Source organism: Ctenocephalides felis, unplaced genomic scaffold (assembly GCF_003426905.1).
Source record: "Ctenocephalides felis isolate EL2017-DRISC unplaced genomic scaffold, ASM342690v1 CF-g0.4_SCAFFOLD_03428, whole genome shotgun sequence".
NCBI classification, from domain to species: domain Eukaryota; kingdom Metazoa; phylum Arthropoda; class Insecta; order Siphonaptera; family Pulicidae; genus Ctenocephalides; species Ctenocephalides felis.
In genome coordinates, this window is record NW_020539582.1 from 103,589 (window position 1) to 128,100 (window position 24,512).

The following is a 24,512-nucleotide window of genomic DNA, read 5'->3' on the forward strand; positions in this document are numbered from 1 at the left end:
GGGTATGATTTTCGCTTAGGGTGCGAGAGGTCCCTTCAAATTCGAGCACATATATTTACTACAATGTTGTACATTGGATGCAACACAAACACGCACTGGGTAGAACATGTGGTTAGTTGGTCTAGGGGTATGATTCCCGCTATGGGTGAAGAGGTCCCGGGTTCAAATCCTGGACGAGCGCGTGCATTTCTTTTAATTTGAGCGCATATTATTTATTACATGGGGGTACAGCGTTTCAGAAGCTGTCCCCAAACCGAAGTAGACTTAGTATAGTTTGCATAGTTTATTGGAGTGAAGTAAATATTAACTATTTGTGTGTAAAGTGAATCGGGCCCGATGTATGGACAGGTATTGGGCACTGGTTGCGCCGTGGGTTACAGATTAGTGTAGTTTATTGGGTATAAGAATAATCGTTGTTTATACCCATTATTGTTCAATAAGTATAATTATTGTTTATGCTATATATAATTTAATTATCAAGAAGCGATAAGAGCCTCCGTGGCGCAATTGGCTTGTGCGTTCGGCTGTTAACCGAAAGGTTGGTGGTTCGAGCCAACCCGGGGGCGTAAAGTAGTTATTATTTATACTCTGAAATATTCAATGCATATTGTTTATACCAAATAGTATTTGATGATTATATTATTTATCATATATGTAGTTTACACGAGCCCAGACATATCTTTAAATTCGAGCACATATTATTTACTACAGTATTGTATATTGAATCGAGAACATATTATTTACAACATTGTTGTACATTGGTTCCAACACAAAAACGCAGTGGGCAGTCTAGGGGTATGATTCCCACTTTGGGTGCGGGATGTATCGGGAAAAATACCGGACGAGCCCCGGACATATCTTTAAATTTGAGCACATATTATTTACTACAGTATTGTATATTGGATCGAAAACATATTAGTTACAACTTGGATGCAACACAAATACGCAGTGGGTACAACCCGTGGCTCGTTGGTCTAGGGGTATGATTACCGCTTAGGGTGCGGGAGGTCCCGGGTTCAAATCCCGGACGAGCCCGGACATTTCTTTAAATTCGAGTGCCTATTGTTCACTACAATGTTTGTACATTGGATACAATACAAACACGCATTGAAGGACAAGTGGTAAGTTGGTCTAGGGGTATGATTACCGCTTTGGGTGGGGGAGGTCCCGGGTTCAAATTCTGGACGAGCGCGGGCATTTCTTTTAATTCGAGCGCATATTATTTATTTACATGGGGGTACAGCGTTTCAGAAGCTGTCCCTCAAACCAAAAGTAGACTTTGTATAGTTTGTATACTTTATAGGAGTGAAGTAAATGTTAACTATTTGTGTGTAAAGTGAATCGGGCCCGGTTGGGCCGTGCGTTACAGATTAGTGTAGTTTATTGGGTATAAGAATAATCGTTGTTTATACCCATTATTGTTCAATAAGTATAATTATTGTTTATGCTATATATAATTCAATTATCAAGATGCGGTTAGAGCCTCCGTGGCACAATTGGCTAGCGCGTTCGGCTGTTAACCGAAAGGTTGGTGGTTCGAGCCCACCCGGGGGCGTAAAGTGGTTATTATTTATATTCTGAACCCGTGGCATGTTGTACATTGGATGCAACACAAATACGCAGTGGGTACAACCCGTGGCTCGTTGGTCTAGGGGTATGATTCCCGCTTTGGGTGCGGGAGGTCCCGGGTTCAAATCCCGGACGAGCCCGGACATTTCTCTAAATTCGAGTGCCTATTGTTCACTACAATGTTGTGTATTTTGTATTGGATCCAACACAAACACGCAGTGGGCAGTCTAGGGGTATGATTCCCACTTTGGGTGCGGGCGGAGGTATCGGGATAAATACCGGACGAGCCCCGGACATATCTTATAGTGCATATTATAGAGCATATTATTTATTACATGGGGGTACAGCGTTTTAGAAGCTGTCCCTCAAACCAAAAGTAGACTTTGTTCAGTTTGTATACTTTATAGGAGTGAAGTAATGTTAACTATTTGTGTGTAAAGTGAATCGGGCCCGGTTGGGCCGTGCGTTACAGATTAGTGTAGTTTATTGGGTATAAGAATAATCGTTGTTTATACCCATTATTGTTCAATAAGTATAATTGATATGCTATATATAATTTAATTATCAAGAAGCGGTTAGAGCTTCCGTGGCACAATTGGCTAGCGCGTTTGGCTGTTAAACGAAAGGTTGGTGGTTCGAGCCCACCCGGGTCGTAAAGTAGTTATTATTTATATTCTGAACCCGTGGCATGTTGTACATTGGATGCAACACAAATACGCAGTCGGTACAACCCGTGGCTCGTTGGTCTAGGGGTATGATTCCCGCTTTGGGAGCCCCGGACATATCTTTAAATTCGAGCACATATTATTTACTACAGTATTGTATATGGATCGAAAACATATTATTTACAACAATGTTGTACATTAGTTCCAACACAAACACACGCACTGAATAAAACTCGTGGCTTGTTGGTCTACGGTTATGATTTCGGCTTAGATATTAAACGTAAGCGGCAAATCATGTGTAAAATGTGTTTATTGAGTAGAATCCATGGCATGTTGTACATTGGTTGGTCTAGGGGTATGATTTCCGCTTTGGGTGCGGGAGGTCCCGGGTTCAAATCCCGGACGAGCCCGGACTTTTCTTTAAATTCGAGCACATATTATTTACTACAATGTTGTACATTGGATGCAACACAACACGCACTGGGTAGAACATGTGGTTAGTTGATCTAGGTGTATGATTCCCGCTTTAGGTGGGGGAGGTCTCGGTTTCAAATCCTGGACGAGCGCGGGCATTTCTTTTAATTCGAGCGCATATTATTTATTACATGGGGGTACACAGTTTCAGAAGCTGTCCCTTAAACCGAAAGTAAACTTTGTATAGTTTGTATACTTTATAGGAGTGAAGTAAATGTTAACTATTTGTGTAAAAAGTGAATATTCAATAAAAATTGTTTATATCTAATAGTATTTCATGATTTTATTGTTTATCATATATATAGTTTATCCCTAGTTTTATCAGCAATATGACAAGGGCCTATTGTAATTATTGTTAGTGTTATATATAATTTACTCATATTATTATCAACAGCACAACAAGAGCCTCCGTGGCGCAATTGGCTAGCGCGTTCGGCTGCTAACCGAAATAGTATTCATAATTTTATTGTTTATCATATATATAGTTTACTTATTAGGCTTTAACCAAAGGTTGGTGGATTGAACCCACCGGGGCGTACAATAATTGTTATTCATACCCATTATTGTTCAATAATTATAATTATTGTTTATGCTATATATAATTTACTCCTACTATTATCAACAGTGCGATAAGAGCCTCCGTGGCGCAATTAGCTAGCGCGATCGGCTAATAAGCGAAAGGTTCGTGGTTCGACGCCACCTGGGGGCGTAAAAGCAGTTATTGTTTATACTCTGGAATATTCAATGCATATTGTATATACTCAATAGTATTTGATGATTATATTATTCATTTCTTTAAATTCGAGTACATATTATTTACTACAGTATTGTATATTGGATCGAGAACATATTATTTACAACAATGTTGTACATTGGTTCCAACACAAACATGCACTGGATAATACCCGTTGCTTGTTGGTCTAGGGTTATGATTTCGGCTTAGATATTAAACGTAAGCGGCTAATTATGTGTAAAATGTGTTTATTGAGTAGAACCCGTGGCATGTTGTACATTGGATGGAACACAAATACGCAGTGGGTACAACCCGTGGCTCGTTGGTCTAGGGGTGTGATTCCCGCTTTGGGTGCGGGAGGTCCCGGGTTCATTCCCGTACGAGCCCGGACTTTTCTTTAAATTCGAGCATATAATATTTACTACAATGTTGTACATTGGATGCAACACAAACACGCACTGGGTAGAACATGCGGTTAGTTGGTCTAGGGGTATGATTCCCGCTTTAGGTGGGGGAGGTCCCGGGTTCAAATCCTGGACGAGCGCGGGCATTTCTTTTAATTGAGCGCATATTATTTATTACATGGGGGTACAGCGTTTCAGAAGCTGTCCCTCAAACCGAAAGTAGACTTTGTATAGTTTGTATACTTTTATAGGAGTGAAGTAAATGTTAACTATTTGTCTGTAAAGTGAATCGGGCCCGGTTGGGCCGTGCGTTACAGATTAGTGTAGTTTATTAGGTATAAGAATAATTGTTGTTATACCCATTATTGTTCAATAAGTATAATTATTGTTTATGCTATATATAATTTAATTATCAAGAAGCGGTTAGAGCCTCCGTGGCACAGTGGCTAGCGCGTTCGGCTGTTAACCGAAAGGTTGGTGGTTAGAGCCCACCCGGGTCGTAAAGTAGTTATTATTTATATTCTGAACCCGTGGCATGTTGTACATTGGATGCAACACAAATACGCAGTCGGTACAACCCGTGGCTCGTTGGTCTAGGGGTATAATTCCCGCTTTGGTTGCGGGAGGTCCCGGGTTCAAATCCCGGACGAGCCCGGAAATTTCTTTAAATTCGAGTGCCTATTGTTCACTACAATGTTGTACATTGGATCCAACACAAACACGCAGTGGGCAGTCTATGGCTATGATTCCCACTTTGGGTGCGGGAGGTATCGGGATAAATACCGGACGAGCCCCGGACATATCTTTAAATTCGAGCACATATTATTTACTACAGTATTGTATATTGGATCGAAAACATATTATTTACAACAATGTTGTACATTAGTTCCAACACAAACACGCACTGAATAAAACTCGTGGCTTGTTGGTCTAGGGTTATGATTTCGGCTTAGATATTAAACGTAAGCGGCAAATCATGTGTAAAATGTGTTTATTGAGTAGAATCCATGGCATGTTGTACATTGGATGGAACACAAATACGCAGTGGGTACAACCCGTGGCTCGTTGGTCTAGGGGTATGATTCCCGCTTTGGGTGCGGGAGGTCCCGGGTTCAAATCCCGGACGAGCCCGGATATTTCTTTAAATTCGAGTGCCTATTATTCACTACAATGTTGTACATTGAATCCAACACAAACACGCAGTGGGCAGTCTAGGGGTATGATTCCCACTTTGGGTGCGGGAGGTATCGGTATAAATACCGGACGAGCCCCGGACAAATCTTTAAATTCGAGCACATATTATTTACTATCTATAACTTTAAATTCGAGCACATAGTATTGTATATTGGATCGAAAACATATTAGTTACAACATTGGATGCAACACAAGTACGCAGTGGGTACAACCCGTGGCTCGTTGGTCTAGGGGTATGATTACCGCTTAGGGTGCGGAAGGTCCCGGGTTCAAATCCCGGACGAGCCCGGACTTTTCTTTAAATTCGAGCACATATTATTCATCACAAAGTTGTACATTGGATGCAACACAAACACGCATTGGGTAGAACATGTGGTAAGTTGGTCTAGGGGTGTGATTACCGCGTTGGGTGGGGGAGGTCCAGGGTTCAAATCCTGGACGAGCGCGGGCATTTCTTTTAATTCGAGCGCATATTATTTATTACATGGGGGTACAGCGTTTCAGAAGCTGTCCCTCAAACCAAAAGTAGACTTTGTATAGTTTGTATACTTTATAGGAGTGAAGTAAATGTTAACTATTTGTGTATAAAGTGAATCGGGCCCGATGTATGGACAGATATCGGGCACTGGTTGGGCCGTGCGTTACAGATTAGTGTAGTTTATTGGGTATAAGAATAATCGTTGTTTATACCCATTATTGTTCAATAAGTATAATTATTGTTTATGCTATATATAATTTAATTATCAAGAAGCGGTTCGGCTGTTAACCGAAAGGTTGGTGGTTCGAGCCCACCCGGGGGCGTGAAGTAATTATTATTTATATTCTGAAATATTCAATGCATATTGTTTATTCCCAATAGTATTTGATGATTATATTATTTATCATATATGTAGTTTACACGAGCTCGGACATTTCTTTAAATGTGAGCACATATTATTTACTACAGTATTGTATAATATATTGGATCGAGAACATATTATTTACAACAATGTTGTTCATTGGTTCCAACACAAACATGCACTGGATAAAACCCGTGGCTTGTTGGTCTAGGGTTATGATTTCGGCTTAGATATTAAACGTAAGTGGCAAATCATGTAGAAAATGTGTTTATTGAGTAGAACCCGTGGCATGTTGTACATTGGATGCAACACAAATACGCAGTCGGTACAACCCGTGGCTCATTGGTCTAGGGGTATGATTCCGGCTTTGGAGGGGGAGGTCCCGGGTTCAAATCCTGGACGAGCGCGGGCATTTCTTTTAATTCGAGCGCATATTATTTATTACATGGGGGTACAGCGTTTCAGAAGCTGTCCCTCAAACCAAAAGTAGACTTTGTATAGTTTGTATACTTTATAGGAGTGAAGTAAATGTTAACTATTTGTGTATAAAGTGAATCGGGCCCGATGTATGGACAGATATCGGGCACTGGTTGGGCCGTGCGTTACAGATTAGTGTAGTTTATTGGGTATAAGAATAATCGTTGTTTATACCCATTATTGTTCAATAAGTATAATTATTGTTTATGCTATATATAATTTAATTATCAAGAAGCGGTTCGGCTGTTAACCGAAAGGTTGGTGGTTCGAGCCCACCCGGGGGCGTGAAGTAATTATTATTTATATTCTGAAATATTCAATGCATATTGTTTATTCCCAAAAGAATTTGATGATTATATTATTTATCATATATGTAGTTTACACGAGCTCGGACATTTCTTTAAATTCGAGCACATATTATTTACTACAGTATTGTATAATATATTGGATCGAGAACATATTATTTACAACAATGTTGTTCATTGGTTCCAACACAAACATGCACTGGATAAAACCCGTGGCTTGTTGGTCTAGGGTTATGATTTCGGCTTAGATATTAAACGTAACTGGCAAATCATGTAGAAAATGTGTTTATTGAGTAGAACCCGTGGCATGTTGTACATTGGATGCAACACAAATACGCAGTCGGTACAAACCGTGGCTCATTGGTCTAGGGGTATGATTTCCGCTTTGGGTGCGGGAGGTCCCGGGTTCAAATCCCGGACGAACCCATACATTTTTTTTAAATTCGAGTGCCTATTATTTACTACAATGTTGTACATTGGATCCAACACAAACACGCACTGGGTATAACCCGTGGCTCGTTGGTATAGAGGTTTATTGAGTAGACCGCGTGGCTCGCTGGTCTTGGGGTATGATTTTCGCTTAGGGTGCGAGAGGTCCCTTCAAATTCGAGCACATATTATTTACTACAATGTTGTACATTGGATGCAACACAAACACGCACGGGGTAGAATATGTCGCTCGTTGGTCTAGGGGTATGATTTCCGCTTTGGGTGCGGGAGGTCCCGGGTTCAAATCCCGGACGAGCCCGGACATTTCTTCAAATTCGAGTATCTATTATTTACTACAATGTTTTATATTGAATCATTGGTCTAGCGGTATGATTTCTGCTTAAGGTGCGGGATGTCCCAGGTTCAAATCCTGGACGAGCCCGGACATTTCTTTAAACTCGAGTACATATTATTTACTACAATATTGTATATTGGATCGAAATTTATAGCAGCATTATATCTTATTGTATTTCTTTAAATTCGAGCTCATATTATTTACTACAATGTTGTACATTGGACGCAACATGGGTTACAGATTAGTGTAGATATAAGTTCCATGTTAGAATAAGCAATGTTTTAGGATAAGTGATTTTTAAATGTAAATATAGGGTAGTTAATTAAGTAACAAACAAACGTCTTCTCATTAGTAATATTTAAAGGAACTAGTCTCTTACAGGATCGCGACGTCACGGTTAGCTTGTAGAAAGACCGCGAATGTACAAACAATAATAACTAGCTGTAAGTGGAATTCTGTCTTAAGGCAATTAAGGCATCGTGCCTTAAGGCAAATTGCTGGAACTTCCCGTACCAAAAATTATTATTTTTTTAAAAACGATTGACATTTTTTAAAAAAATTTACTTGGAAAAAATAAGATTTTTGAGAATCTATAAATTAAACAAAAAATTACTTTTTTATTGAAAAAAAATTTTTTTCAAAAAAAAATCTATTTTTTTTTTTTTTTTTAATTTTTTTTTGGAAAAAATAATGTTTTCTTTATTTTGGCACATTTTGGAAGATCTTTTTTCAAAGCAATCGTACTGCTTTAACTGCATAAAGACAAAATGTCGAAGCGCGTAAGCGCCGCGTCGCCGTCTAACGAATAAATATTGGTACGGAACCCATAGGAATGCAAACAAATTTTATACTTATTGTTAAAATCTCTATAAAATATCTGATAATTTGATGTGCATATGTCTAATGATCATTTTTGACCGCCAAATGGCATTTTTTTTACTTTTTTCGTTAGATCTCCGAAACCGCTAGTCCTGCCCTCATGAAAATTTGATCAATTCTTCATCTTGTCAATACAAGTCAAATGTTTTTTGAATTATTAAAATCGGACGCTCCGTTCTCTTAAAAACTGAGTTGCCGTTTTCGGCACTTTTTGCCCCGTATCTTTGGAACGGCTGGACCTGCCTTCGCCAAAAACTAATCAGCACGTCTCCTTATCAATACAAATCGAATGTTTTTTGAATTATTCAAATCGGTTGATTCGTGTTCCCGAAATCGTCGACGAAAATTTGTATCCGCACATACATACACACACGCACATACATACATACATACATACACACACACACACACACACATACATCCATTTTTTCTAAGGTATGCCAAAATGTTAAGAAACCTCTGAAACGTAAAGATATATAAAAATTTTCATTTTCGATTTTTTTGCGATTACTATAACTTACCTTACGGGAAGTTAATTAGAGCATGACTAAAGGAGTATAGTAAAAAAATGAAAGGATATGTATGACAAATAAAAAGGGGTCCATGACAATATATATAGTTCACCCCTACTATTATCAGCATTACGACAAGGGCCTACGAGGGAAAATATTTATTATTTATACTCTAGAATATTCAATGAAAATTGTTTATATCTAATAGTATTTCATGATTTTATTGTTTATTATATATATATATATATATATATATATATATATATATATATATATAGGGTGGGCCAATTTTTTGCATATTGAGGCACCTCGCTAATTTAACTTTTTACATCATTTGAAACAATATTGTAAAAAAAAGCATAACCCGCAAATGAATTTAAAGTCAACGAAAAATTTAAAACATTTTTTAATTTAAAGGAAAAATTGAAAAATCTCATGAAAAATATATTATGACATATATCGAGTTATACATCAATTTATTCGTAATTTTATTCTGCATCTTTCGTACAAACAAAGTTTTTTTGTATCTTTTACGGTTTAGATAGTATAAAGCAATCTGTGTAGTTGTTAACTTGTCAAAATGCAAAGTGCGGCTAGGTTGGAACAACACTCCTCACGATTCGATATTTCTCTAAAGAAAACATATAAAGTATTATACATCATTAGAAAGGTCTCAAAATTCTTAGTTCTTTTTCCATATATCACAACTTCGAATTCCCAACGGTGTGGCCTACAGGCGAGTTGCCGTCGTGAAAATTCGGAAAAATCGGAAAATCTAGAGAAAATTATATGAACACACCTAACCATTTATATACCATTTTATTCTGCATCTTTCGTACGAACAAAGTTTTTTTGTATCTTTTACGGTTTAGATAGTATAGAGCAATCTGTGTAGTTGTTAACTTGTCAAAATGCAAAGTGCGGCTAGGTTGGAGCAACACTTCTTACGATTCGATATTTCTCTAAAGAAAACATTTAAAGTATTATACATCATTTGAAAGGTCTCAAAATTCTTAGTTCTTTTTCCATATATCACAACTTCGAATTCCCAACGGTGTGGCCTACAGGCGAGTTGCCGTCGTGAAAATTCGGAAAAATCGGAAAATTTAGAGAAAATTATATGAACACACCTAACCATTTATATACCATTTTATTCGTAATTTTATTCTGCATCTTTCGTACGAACAAAGTTTTTTTGTATCTTTTACGGTTTAGACAGTATAGAGCAATCTGTGTAGTTGTTAACTTGTCAAAATGCAAAGTGCGGCTAGGTTGGAGCAACACTCCTCACGATTCGATATTTCTCTAAGGAAAACATATAAAGTATTATACCTCATTAGAAAGGTCTCAAAATTCTTAGTTCTTTTTCCATATATCACAACTTCGAATTCCCAACGGTGTGGCCTACAGGCGAGTTGCCGTCGTGAAAATTCGGAAAAATCGGAAAATCTAGAGAAAATTATATGAACACACCTAACCATTTATATACCATTTTATTCGTAATTTTATTCTGCATCTTTCGTACGAACAAAGTTTTTTTGTATCTTTTACGGTTTAGATAGTATAGAGCAATCTGTGTAGTTGTTAACTTGTCAAAATGCAAAGTGCGGCTAGGCTGGAGCAACACTCCTCACGATTCGATATTTCTCTAAAGAAAACATATAAAGTATTATACATCATGAGAAAGGTCTCAAAATTCTTAGTTCTTTTTCCATATATCACAACTTCGAATTCCCAACGGTGTGGCCTACAGGCGAGTTGCCGTCGTGAAAATTCGGAAAAATCGGAAAATCTAGAGAAAATTATATGAACACACCTAACCATTTATATACCATTTTATTCGTAATTTTATTCTGCATCTTTCGTACGAACAAAGTTTTTTTGTATCTTTTACGGTTTAGATAGTATAGAGCAATCTGTGTAGTAGTTAACTTGTCAAAATGCAAAGTGCGGCTAGGTTGGAGCAACACTCCTCACGATTCGATATTTCTCTAAAGAAAACATATAAAGTATTATACATCATTAGAAAGGTCTCAAAATTCTTAGTTCTTTTTCCGTATATCACAACTTCGAATTCCCAACGGTGTGGCCTACAGGCGAGTTGCCGTCGTGAAAATTCGAAAAAATCGGAAAATCTAGAGAAAATTATATGAACACTCCTAACCATTTATATACCATTTTATTCGTAATTTTATTCTGCATCTTTCGTACGAACAAAGTTTTTTTGTATCTTTTACGGTTTAGACAGTATAGAGCAATCTGTGTAGTTGTTAACTTGTCAAAATGCAAAGTGCGGCTAGGTTGGAGCAACACTCCTCACGATTCGATATTTCTCTAAAGAAAACATATAAAGTATTATACATCATTAGAAAGGTCTGAAAATTCTTAGTTCTTTTTCCATATATCACAACTTCGAATTCCCAACGGTGTGGCCTACAGGCGAGTTGCCGTCGTGAAAATTCGGAAAAATCGGAAAATCTAGAGAAAATTATATGAACACACCTAACCATTTATATACCATTTTATTCGTAATTTTATTCTGCATCTTTCGTACGAACAAAGTTTTTTTTGTATCTTTTACGGTTTAGATAGTATAGAGCAATCTGTGTAGTTGTTAACTTGTCAAAATGCAAAGTGCGGCTAGGTTGGAGCAACACTCCTCACGATTCGATATTTCTCTAAAGAAAACATATAAAGTATTATACATCATTAGAAAGGTCTCAACATTCTTAGTTCTTTTTCCATATATCACAACTTCTAATTCCCAACGGTGTGGCCTACAGGCGAGTTGCCGTCGTGAAAATTCGGAAAAATCGGAAAATCTAGAGAAAATTATATGAACATACCTAACCATTTATATACCATTTTATTCGTAATTTTATTCTGCATCTTTCGTACAAATAAAGTTTTTTTGTATCTTTTACCGTTTAAGAGAAAATCGAGGAAAACTGGTTTGAACATTTATTGTAAAATTAGAAAATTTAAACAAATAATTATAAAAAATAATATAACTATATATAAATTCGTTTTATATTCATTGAGGTCTATAAAAATCAATAAAGACATATTTTTATACAAAACTTTAAAAAAAACCCAAAAAACACCTAAAAACTCAATAATTAACTATAATTCATATTGTGACGAGAAAGGTTGACGCCCCCTTTCTTAGGGTATATGCAACGACTTCCATTATTACGTCCTAGCGTTGCATTCCCATTAAGAAAGGGTTACACCAACTTCTTAACCCGACTTCTATTACCACCCTGTAATTACCTGTGGAAAAGCCAACTAACTACGCGAATGAAACAGAATGTACTTTTAGCTTATTTAATTATTACTAATTATTACAGGTGTCACGGCATGACAATACCTACGTACTGTCATGCCCTTTGCCTAAAATCTAACGTACTCATAAATCTTTATTAATTACTAACCTAAAACGGTATCAACGGAGTAACGATAACGGAGGGAATAGCCTTATAAAACAATATTGCATCTGACCTTTACTGGAACGGGTTCTCCTCTCCTGGCACAACACGCACACCACTATACACAAAGCGGGTCCAGCGTCTGGCGCATGGACCCACTGACTTCCTTAGAGGATGATACAATTCTTAATGCTGACATTTCAACCCCAGACTGGACCTTATATTTTGCTGGCACCCTAGTAGACGTAGGTGGGGGAGTCTGTTGCACTGGTGGTTATGCAACTCTTTTGACGACAATACCAATTGTCGTTACACGCCCTCCTGTCACACTAAAGCCGGCCTCGGCTCTTAAATCCAAAGTTGAAATTATTGCCATCTCCTGTTTTTTCCGGGTTGTTCCGGTGTTCTTCCTAGGGTCCTGTTTTGCCCTTTGGTCCTCGTCTTTGGGTTGGCTAGTTTAACTTGGTTGGCTTTGCTCAAGTGTGAGCCTTGGCTGCTAGACGATGATTGTAGTTGTGGTTGTGTGCTGGCCATCCTTTAGGCGTTGTGATTTCGGTCAGATATTCCTAGAATCCTGGTAAGCTATTCCCCCTTTGTTTATAAACCCCAAACTATGTATCTGCTATTAAACATGAGACTATATATACAGGTCTCATAAAAAATATTACACCAACATCATTAATACAAAAAAAACAAAAACAGAATCCTTCAGTAACACAAAAACAATAAATGCTTTTTATTAAAACAACCTGAACCTATTTCGCTCTCAAGGAAATCATGTCTGAAAAAACTGTACTCAGCAAATTAAAAAAAAGGACTAGACTTAGAGAAACAAAATAGTTATATAACACAGACTAACAAAAGACAAAAACTTAATAAAGAAACTATTCGAAGTACAATCGTTTTCCGTACAATTTTTTCGTAACACGTTTCCTTGAAACGCAGACTTAACCTATGTGCGTGTGCTGTCACCTATTTTCTTGGTTGTAGTATTAGAATTAATGGAATAACCGTAGCCCGAATTATAAATTAGTTCGCCGGAAACCATGAGCCCGATGATATGGACAATCATTTACTGCGTAACGCGCGGAAAGAATAAAAAATACTAATTCGACGATAAAAAAAACAATATATTTACGTATCAATTTACAAAACTCAAATATTTAAATAATTAGTTTACTTTTACGGACGCGACGTTTACCGTAATTCAGCCTCTACTGGTGTGATTGCCCCCCAAATACAAGACCACAGATGGGGGCTAAGATCTAGTTATCCTTCTTGCTCCCCCCGCAGCGCTCCAACCATAATAACACTAGACCGACCGCTTATGCCCACCCAAAAACAAATGGCACTTACAATCACCTGTGTAAGCGGGACACACCCAGAGTTCCCCAGCTCGGCACAAGGGCCCTCAAAGGTTGTCCCCTTCGCGGGGAAATGGCGACGTGCGACCTATGGCGCCATTCCAGTCTCACTGAAGGTACCTTCGCAAATAAACCTATAATTCCATACAATAATTGTCACATATATTCAACGGCTGCGGGTTTGATTAAGGGCGGTTTCCCCGATTGAAACCGTACGCGTCCATCAATTCGGGCACCTCAATGGTCCTCGCTCGTGGACAACTGGGCCCAGCTTTAGACAATAATATTCTTATATTCGCATAAAACAAAAAAAAACGTAAATCCGATATGGCTCCCGATGTCAGTCTGCAGACTTACATTTATACTATCTATATGTCGACTAACTTATTCTCCACAACCAAAATCCTTCTCATAACTTCTTATATATCCTATCCTATTCTAAAACTTAAATCTATAACCTATCTAAGGGAGGGGGAGGGGAATCTTAAGACTAAACCTTATATTATTATTATTTTAAAAAAAAGTAAATGAATTTTTCCTCAACCATATACTTCTACCCCGAAAAAATCTTTTACTCTACAAAAATGAATCATGTCGTATCAATCTAATTTCTTATGAAACGAGCCCGGACGTTTCATGCCCAAGCTTTACTGCTTGTCCCGGCCGCTCGGACTAACGCTACGTCAACCGACGGCCGAGCTGCCTACGGTATATTACTATACAAAATAAAGAAAAAAAGTAATATTGAAAATAAATAATTAAAAAAAAGGTGGTAAAGGCTACGACACGATTCTTCACTTTATATATTTGTTCATACAAATATACCTATTCTTGATTCCTAACATCAAGTTCGCCCTATCTCTAATACCCATACATGTTTGCTTCCTTTATTAATTTCTTTCTTTAATTTTATTTGCCATATCGGACCCCTTAATCGGGATTGGGCGGTCAAAAACACGAGCCAATAACTATTGACGAGACAGAATTAAAGTATTTTCAATAAAAATAAAATCGTATTTTGTCCATATAAAAGGGCGTCACGAAAATTAAACAACACGCCGACGGTATAAACTAACGCGATAATACACTACAAACGTTCGTTTGGTTTGATTTACGGTGACATTATCAATAAACAAAAACAAAACACGACGAAAATAATAGTTTACATCTAATCTTAATCATAATCATACTTCACAGATATAAAACTATTATATAATAATACATAAACAATAGGGTCGCCATAACACATTTATCCTCTCGACTAAAAATTTGCCCTCTATACCTCAACGCCTTGTAACATAGGCCATAAACTCTACCGTAAACCAAACCAAACCTTTCGCGACGCACGGCTAAAAAAAAACGACAAACGATATATACAAATATAAAAAAAACATGAATCGAATACAATAAAATGGCGAACAAAGAGGATGGTGCAATAATGATAAATAGAATAAAAACAGTAAGAGTGACGAAGTTACGCGCATGATATAAAATCTAAGTGTTATGGAATAATAACATATTAAAATTAGTAAAAACTAGACAAACATGAAGAAAAAAACTACTTGATAAAAAACAGCGAAAAAGTGTCACTGGCCGTTCTAGCTGTATGACGCACACAACTAGAGCGTTTATCCAACCGTCGGGTACAGGTCCGTACTTGGCAAGACCGAGTGAAACCCTTACCAGTGTCCCTGCGCCCGCAGAGATATGACTTCTAAAAGACAATTTGTGCCTGCAATCTGCTCTAATTAACGAAGGTTAGCTAGTCCTTTCGTTACCGTGCCGCATACGATGTATAACTAGACTGGTCGCGATAGCCGTTGTAATCGTTATGCAAAAAAATCATATCCCAATCCTATTATTAGTAGAATCGGCTGGATAAAGCCGCGAATAGAGCACCAGACAATGGTGACCCGGCAGAACTGAGGCCAACATTTGTACGCGTAATAATAAAAAAAAGAGAGAAAAATAGTTAAAAAGAAAAACATTATCAATAATCAAATTATTAAAACTAATAATCAGAATCAAAATTATTAAAACTAATTCATTATTGCATCATCTTACAAAAAAACACGAAAATCCACGACATTAAAATATAAAAAATATTAAAAAAGACTATACTAATACTACAAACCAATTACATTATACAAATTTATTACACAACCCCCCAGCTGGTCAGATACAATTAGCATGTCTATGATGTAACAATTAAAAGAAAAAAAAATACCATAAACTCGAAAATAACATTAACATCTTGGTTCGGCACTTTCTGCCTGCTAATTCATTTTTTTTAAACTCTTTGCGTTCTCTACGCAATTTTTTTCACATACGCGGCCTTTGCGCCCTTTGTTACCGCGCGTTTTCTCTAAAATTCTCTTCATTTTCAAATCATAGACATGCTAACTACTATTCCCTCCGTGAACAACAATAAAAACACATGAAAAGTTAAGCAAACAAACATACTCCATTTTTAAAAATATTTGCTAACTCTTTGGTTATTTCTCGACGATACAAAACTCAATTAATTTTACTTTCAATGATAAAAAAAAACTTATGCCAATGTTGGATTATAAAACCCATATTTAAATTATATAAAACAAAACTAATCGTAATTATCCTAAACCTATCAAAATCCTAACTAAAATGTTATTAACTTATTAAGAAAGTACAACTAACAAGAGAAAAAAAAATCAATCTTTACTAGCCTAATAACTTATGTAACATTTTAAATAATTCTATACCTAATAAAATCTTAACTTAAAATATGAAAATCTTCCTAACTTATTAAGAAAATACAAACAAACAAAAAAATAAAAAGTATCAATCTTACTGGCATAATAAATTATGTATTATTCTGACTATTCTATACCTATCATGTTCTAATCTAAGTAATTCTGTCTCATTCGCAAATCATCTCGAAAAAATTATGCAATTACAGGGTTCATCAAACATCGCGAACAAGATTAACGAAACACAAACAAAAGGACAATCAATAAAAAATAAATAAAAACAACTCAATACTATTTGTGGTTATCTGTACTTCTTAAATATAATTATATTATTTAGTATAAGAAAAAAGAATATACGAAAAGTGAAAGTTTTTTTTTTGAATATGGATTATTTCAAGTATGCGACTGGCGCCGCAAACTGTGCAAAAAAACTTAACGGTTCTGTCGCGTTGCGTACGGCACCCCGTCGATAGGGTCAAAAATTGTCGAGTGCTGAGAGACATAACAGAGACGTTGGGATTGTCAAAAAAACACAATATATTTAAGATCTGTATATAAACATGTCAATGAAAAAAAAATACTAGGGATTACTGAAACATAATATTTGCCTATTAACTGTTTTCGAAGACAGAAAAATACGATTTGTGTGTGGCATAGGGTCAAGTGTACGGAACTTGAGATTTACGAAGAAAACAAAATATATTTTGTTGGACAATGTGTTTCAAATCTTTCGAACTAGCCTATCAAAACAAAATACTTGAAACGACTCGAAAACTGTTTGACGATTTATAAGTGGCTTTACAGAAATTGAAATTGATATGAATGTTTGACCGAGTTTTTTTTTATATATATACCCAGGGGGAACAAAATAGAACAAACGCAACAATTAAAATAAATCCAAATTTTAAAATAAAATTAACTACATTTTTTGTAATATTATATTCAAAGAAAAAGAAAAAAAAATAGAATGCACACACACAACAATTAAATTAAATCTGATTTTAAAATAAAAATAATACTTTTAATATTTTTTGTAATATTATAGACTAAATAGGTTAAATAAATATAAGTTTAATAATTTTTAAGTAAGTTACGTAACTTTAAATTCAATAATTTTATATACTTTTTAGAACTAAACTTAACAAATATTAGGTAACAATTATAATATTGATGCAAACCGCAGCCAAAACAATAGATTTGGTTAAATAAAATTTAAACTAGATTATTACATAATCCATACTCAAAACATTAAACAAATAAAAATCACTTATATTTTCAACGTAGTAAAATTCTACTAACAATAAAACTACCACATCACCGCGAAAAGAACACAATAAAAATGCACAGATAAACACAAATAGTAATACACATAAAGAATACAATTATAATTTCCACAATAATTAATTTTTAGATTTACTAAATTTACCGAAACACGTACTATAACAAACAAAACATCTATCATAAATATTAACGTAACTTATACACGTAACTAGTGGGAGCGACTCGCTTAGCTTTTAATAAAAATAATTAATTATTAAAATTATTAAAAATTTGTGAGGGGGGTTTATGGGGGATCGAATGCGTTTTCACCATTGTGACGAGAAAGGTTGACGCCCCCTTTCTTAGGGTATATGCAACGACTTCCATTATTACGTCCTAGCGTTGCATTCCCATTAAGAAAGGGGTACACCAACTCCTTAACCCGACTTCTATAACCACCCTGTAATTACCTGTGGAAAAGCCAACTAACTACGCGAATGAAACAGAATGTACTTTTAGCTTATTTAATTATTACTAATTATTACAGGTGTCACGGCATGACAATACCTACGTACTGTCATGCCCTTTGCCTAAAACCTAACGTACTCATAAATCTTTATTAATTACTAACGTAAAACGGTATCAACGGAGTAACGATAACGGAGGGAATAGCCTTATAAAACAATATTGTATCTGACCTTTACTGGAACGGGTTCTCCTCTCCTGGCACAACACACACACCACTATACACAAAGCGGGTCCAGCGCCTGGCGCGTGGAGCCACTGACCTCCTTAGAGGATGATACAACTCTTAATGCTGACATTTCAACCCCAGACTGGACCTTATATTTTGCTGGCACCCTAGTAGACGTAGGTGGGGGAGTCTGTTGCACTGGTGGTTATGCAACACTTTTGACGACAATACCAATTGTCTTTACAATATTATCCATATATATAAAACTGTTTGAACATCTAACAAAATTTTCGAAAAAAAAATTTCTATGATAGGGGTTCACAGTTCGAAATTTTCCCAGACTTTTGTCTTGACGATTCACACCGTAAGCGCGAGCAGGCCCTCGCCGCAGGTCAAATGCACGTCGCTTGGGACTCAGTCGAATACCTACGCTGTGGCCGCGCGCCTTATATAGGGGGATAGGTCGTGTCGAGTGCGATGCGAGCAAGCTCAGGCTAAAGTACGCTATGTTGTTCAGGCGGGTGCGGATATCATTCCCCGGTGTAGTTTTTACATCATATTCGATACTTTTAGTCTGTCAATGATATATTAGCGTAACTTTTAATAATGTTGTGAGCCAACCATATCTAGAATTATATACCCGTATATATTCGGATGCTGGTTTGCGGCTATAGATAACTGGTGGAAGGATCATTCGTTTTTAAACGTTCGATCAGAGAGAGTTGAAATTATTTGGGTCTGCGGACCGCAAATATGAAATCTATATTTTAATAATATAAGATTTACAAATTGACTACGGTCAAATATATGTGAATGTAGCAGAACTAGCAAAGCTTCTCGCAGCGATGGTCTTTCGTTTTATGAACGTTTGATCGGAGCGAGTTGAAATTATTTGGGTCTGCGGACCGCAAATATAGAATCTATATATTTTAATAATATAGGATTTTACAAATGGACTAAAGTCAAATAGATGGGTGGTGAAGCAGAACTGACGAAGCTTCTCGTACCGAGGATCATTCATTTATGAAAGTTCGATCGGTGCGAGTTAAAATTATTTGGGTCTGCTGACCACAAATATGAAATCTTGTGATTACTCGACAAATTATTGCTGTAATCAAGTGCGCTCCTATAGTATAATATACTGTGGGCAAAAGCCTCTGGCAATGATCATTTGTTTCATTAACGTTTGACCGGAGCTAGTCGCAAAATATTGCGCAGTGTGCAAAAGCAGCGTGACGCAGTTTACAACCGCTTAGCGTTCTTATGCATTGTGTGAGAGTACTGCCATGTATATCTGCTCGGTATCGCCAGATGCCTGAGCGAATGACGAAGTTCGTTGTGAAAAACGGCGTTCTTTTTGAATATTATACTTAAACGCATAGCTCAATCATTCTTTGGGCGCTAGATGAAAGTCTAGTGTTTTAAAGTCGATTGTAGTAAACGCTTGCGTTAGTATTCTATATACTCTGCACATTTTATTCAAATTGTGCGAATTTGAACATTCGCTTCATTGCGTTGTTTTAAGAAAATAAAAATCAGCGAAAGCAGATTTTTCAATCTCACACACAGTGACAGTGAAATATCATATTTCAATTTTAAAGCAAGGACGTTTGTTTTTGGACCACAATGTGCTCTAAAATTGCAAAGTGGTGCGTGCGCGTCCTAGAGAATTTATTTTCTTGCGACCCGCCATATAGCCTGTTCAGACCATCGCGGTGATGGTTCGCACGGTAACCCGAGGCGACCCGTCGCTGCAGGTCAAACTGTCGTAGACCGTGTCTAGAATAATATACGCCGTATATGTTCGGATGTCGGTTTACGGCGGGTTCTGGACCTTATTTATAAGTGTTCAACCATACTGTACAGCATATCCGCGGGCATGTGTCGTTGACGCAAAGACTCTTATGCGGAAAATAAAATATACAAATGCAATAACTCAATACTCTCCGAGCGAGAAAAAAAGTTAGTTATAACGATGAATTCTTATAATAAATTCGCCCCGACGTTTTCAATCTAACGAAGGGTAAAAAGACTGTTTGAAATTAACTGGTCTGCAGACCGCAAATTTCATGTACGGACCGCCGTTTCGACGGTTGTTAAAGGTCTAGCCTCTGTGTAAGCAGCACAGAATATATTAAAATATCAAGTCGCGATGTAAACTGTTCGTTAGTTCAGGGAATATCGTACGACTCAGATATATATATGTAAGAAAATTCGTTGTTTAGAAAATTCATCGAACTTTTCTATACAAAGTGTGTCTTCGGGTGACGGCGCCGAGGGAAATTTACGCACTATGCTATTATATATATAGCACCCTGGTTGATCCTGCCAGTAGTATATGCTTGTCTCAAAGATTAAGCCATGCATGTCTCAGTGCAAGCCACATTAAGGGTGAAACCGCGAATGGCTCATTACATCAGATCGTACGACTCAGATATATATATGTAAGAAAATTCGTTGTTTAGAAATATTCATCGAACTTTTCTATACAAAGTGTGGTCTCTCGGGTGACGCCGAGGGACATTTACGCACTATGCTATTATATATATAGCACCCTGGTTGATCCTGCCAGTAGTATATGCTTGTCTCAAAGATTAAGCCATGCATGTCTCAGTGCAAGCCACATTAAGGTGAAACCGCGAATGGCTCATTACATCAGTTATGGTTCCTTAGATCGTACCCACATTACTTGGATAACTGTGGTAATTCTAGAGCTAATACATGCAAATAGAGTTCCGACCAGAGATGGAAGGAATGCTTTTATTAGATCAAAACCAATCGGTGGCGGGCTTGCCTTGCTCACCGTTTGACTTGGTGACTCTGAATAACTTTGTGCCGATCGCACGGTCTAGTACCGGCGACGCATCTTTCAAATGTCTGCCTTATCAACTGTCGATGGTAGTTTCTGCGACTACCATGGTTGTTACGGGTAACGGGGAATCAGGGTTCGATTCCGGAGAGGGAGCCTGAGAAACGGCTACCACATCCAAGGAAGGCAGCAGGCGCGCAAATTACCCACTCCCGGCACGGGGAGGTAGTGACAAAAAATAACAATACGGGACTCATCCGAGGCCCCGTAATCGGAATGAGTACACTTTAAATCCTTTAACGAGGATCTATTAGAGGGCCAGTCTGGTGCCAGCAGCCGCGCGGTAATTCCAGCTCTAATAGCGTATATTAAAGTTTGTTGCGGTTAAAAAGCTCGTAGTTGAATCTGTGTCCCACACTGTCGGTTTACCGCTCGCGGTGTTCAACAGGCATGTCTGTGGGACGTCCTACCGGTGGGCTTAGCCCGTAAAAAGGCGGCCCAACTCAAAATCCTACCAAGGTGCTCTTCACCGAGTGTCGAGGTGGGCGGCCGGTACTTTACTTTAACAAATTAGAGTGCTTAAAGCAGGCTCATTCGCCTGAATATTGTGTGCATGGAATAATGGAATAGGACCTCGGTTCTATTTTGTTGGTTTTCGGAATTCCGAGGTAATGATTAATAGGGACAACTGGGGGCATTCGTATTGCGACGTTAGAGGTGAAATTCTTGGATCGTCGCAAGACGGACAGAAGCGAAACGAAAACATTTGCCAAATGTGTTTTTATCAATCAAGAACGAAAAATAGAGGTTCGAAGGCGATCAGATACCGCCCTAGTTCTAACCATAAACGATGCCAGCTAGCGATCCGCCGAAGTTCCTCCGATGACTCGGCGGGCAGCTTCCGGGAAACCAAAGCTTTTGGGTTCCGGGGGAAGTATGGTTGCAAAGCTGAAACTTAAAGGAATTGACGGAAGGGCACTACAAGGAGTGGAGCCTGCGGCTTAATTTGACTCAACACGGGAAACCTCACCAGGTCCAGACACCGGAAGGATTGACAGATTGAGAGCTCTTTCTTGATTTGGTGGGTGGTGGTGCATGGCCGTTCTTAGTTGGTGGAGTGATTTGTCTGGTTAATTCTGATAACGAACGAGACTCTAGCCTGCTAAATAGACGTACTTTCTGATATCGCAAAGACCCTCCGCTTCGGCTTCGGTCGTTGTTGGTTGTGGTTCTCACTACCGGCGTACAAATATATCTTCTTAGAGGGACAGGCGGCATTTAGTCGCACGAAATTGAGCAATAACATGTCTGTGATGCCCTTAGATGTTCTGAGCCGCACGCGCGCTACACTGAAGAGATCAGCAGGTTTTCCTTGGCCGAAAGGTCCGGGTAATCCGTTGAAGCCTCTTCGTGCTAGGGATTGGGGCTTGCAATTCTTCCCCATAAACGAAGAATTCCTAGTAAGCGCGAGTCATAAGCTTGCGTTGATTATGTCCCTGCCCTTTGTACACACCGCACGTCGCTACTACCGATTGAATTATTTAGTGAGGTCTTCGGACCGGTGCGCGGCAGCGTTTCGACATTGCCGATGTTGCTGGGAAGATAACCGAACTTGATTATTTAGAGGAAGTAAAAGTCGTAACAAGGTTTCCGTAGGTGAACCTGCGGAAGGATCATTAACGTACATTTACTATTAAGTGAATGAAGCGTGTGCTATATGTCGCAATATAATGTTGCAGACTAAATGTTGTGCGCTCCCATGGTGTAATATACTGTGGGCAAAAGCCTCTGGCAATGATCATTCGTTTCATTAACGTTTGACCGGAGCTAGTCGCAAAATATTGCGCCGTGTGCAGAAGCAGCGTTACGCAGTTTACAACCGCTTAGCGTTCTTATGCATTGTGTGAGAGCACTGCCATGTATATCTGCTCGGTATCGCCAGATGCCTGAGCGAATGACGAAGTTCGTTGTGAAAACGGCGTTCTTTTTGAATATTATACTTTAAACGCATAGCTCAATCAATTCTTTGGGCGCTAGATGAAAATCTAGTGTTTTAAAGTCGATTGTAGTAAACGCTTGCGTTAGTATTCTATATACTCTGCACATTTTATTCAAATTGTGCGAATTTGAACATTCGCTTCATTGCGTTGTTTTAAGAAAATGAAAAATCAGCGAAAGCAGATTTTTCAATCTCACACACAGTGAAATATTCATATTTCAATTTTGAAACGAGATTTTGTATCTCGGACCGAAACGCGAAAGCTTTACGGTGTACTAATTGTAACCATAATAATCATACTAGTTTCAGAATCGCCCGAGTTATCTTAAACGATTTCGAGGGAATCACGATCGAAACATTTATAAATATATATAAAATCACCCTGAACGGTGGATCACTTGGCTCCTGGGTCGATGAAGAACGCAGCTAATTGCGCGTCGACATGTGAACTGCAGGATGCATGAACATTGACATTTCGAACGCACATTGCGGTCCTCGGATACTGTTCCCGGACCACCTCTGGCTGAGAGTCGTATAACATTACCAGACTGCCGCTTGCTTTAAACGGCTTGCCGGCGAATGATGAAGTTTCGCGTATATGCGTGCTCTTAAATAATTCACTCAACGTGTGAGCCAGTCGCAACATCGGACATTTCCGTTCGTTGACGTTCTGTGGAATTACGGCGAGTTGTGTGTCCTAGAGATTTTATATTCTTGCGACCCTCCCAATAACCGGAAACCCGAACTCTTCGAAATGCGGTTTCGTTCCGGCAAATTTGGACGATTCAAAGGTTCCTCGTCGATTTTGTGTGCGCTTGCTTACTAACGTTTGCAAGCACATCATAATCATAATACGACCTCAGAGCAGATGAGATTACCCGCTGAATTTAAGCATATTACTAAGCGGTGGAAAAGAAACTAACTAGGATTCCCTTAGTAGCGGCGGCGAGCGAACGGAAAAGCCCAGCACTAAATCCCGCGGCCGGAGACGGACGCGGGAAATGTAGTGTTAGGGAGGATCCGATTATCTCGGTGCGTGCGGCGAGTTCAAGTCCATCTTGAATGGGGCCATTTAACATAGAGGGTGCCAGGCCCGTAGCAAATGTTGCGCGTATCGAGAGGATCTCTCCTCAGAGTCGAGTTGCTGAGAGTGCAGCTCTAAGTCAGTAGGACGTCGCGACCCGTTTGGTGTCGATCTACGACCGCGGCGGTAGCCTGTCACGAATTTATTCGCGCCAGACCCCGCGTGCTCCGGCCGACTGCCAGACGGTATAAATGATATGGTATAGGGTCGCTTTTAAGCGTTCGGCCGGTTGCAAGCACGGACGGTTATTGGCCGTCGGACCTAGTCCGGCATCGATGCCGCCTCGAGCTGTTAGCTACCGTGTTCTCGA

The 24,512-nt window shown here is 38.3% G+C and overlaps 10 non-coding genes across 10 annotated transcripts; all 10 read left to right on the plus strand.

The window, feature by feature from the left end:
* The first annotated feature begins 963 nt into the window (after positions 1-963).
* On the plus strand, positions 964-1,035 carry Trnap-agg. The gene has a single exon. It is a non-coding gene; the product is annotated as a tRNA-Pro (tRNA).
* A 446-nt stretch (positions 1,036-1,481) lies between these two features.
* Trnan-guu lies at positions 1,482-1,555 on the plus strand. Its single transcript has one exon. It is a non-coding gene; the product is annotated as a tRNA-Asn (tRNA).
* Positions 1,556-1,637: 82 nt separating this feature from the next.
* Trnap-ugg lies at positions 1,638-1,709 on the plus strand. Its single transcript has one exon. It is a non-coding gene; the product is annotated as a tRNA-Pro (tRNA).
* A 2,718-nt stretch (positions 1,710-4,427) lies between these two features.
* Trnap-ugg lies at positions 4,428-4,499 on the plus strand. Its single transcript has one exon. It is a non-coding gene; the product is annotated as a tRNA-Pro (tRNA).
* A 405-nt stretch (positions 4,500-4,904) lies between these two features.
* Positions 4,905-4,976, plus strand: Trnap-ugg. The gene has a single exon. It is a non-coding gene; the product is annotated as a tRNA-Pro (tRNA).
* Positions 4,977-5,255: 279 nt separating this feature from the next.
* Trnap-agg lies at positions 5,256-5,327 on the plus strand. Its single transcript has one exon. It is a non-coding gene; the product is annotated as a tRNA-Pro (tRNA).
* A 1,687-nt stretch (positions 5,328-7,014) lies between these two features.
* Trnap-ugg lies at positions 7,015-7,086 on the plus strand. The gene has a single exon. It is a non-coding gene; the product is annotated as a tRNA-Pro (tRNA).
* Positions 7,087-7,336: 250 nt separating this feature from the next.
* On the plus strand, positions 7,337-7,408 carry Trnap-ugg. Its single transcript has one exon. It is a non-coding gene; the product is annotated as a tRNA-Pro (tRNA).
* A 13,454-nt stretch (positions 7,409-20,862) lies between these two features.
* LOC113382360 lies at positions 20,863-22,798 on the plus strand. The gene has a single exon (XR_003367656.1). It is a non-coding gene; the product is annotated as a small subunit ribosomal RNA (ribosomal RNA).
* A 698-nt stretch (positions 22,799-23,496) lies between these two features.
* LOC113382359 lies at positions 23,497-23,651 on the plus strand. The gene has a single exon (XR_003367655.1). It is a non-coding gene; the product is annotated as a 5.8S ribosomal RNA (ribosomal RNA).
* The last annotated feature ends 861 nt before the right edge of the window (positions 23,652-24,512 follow it).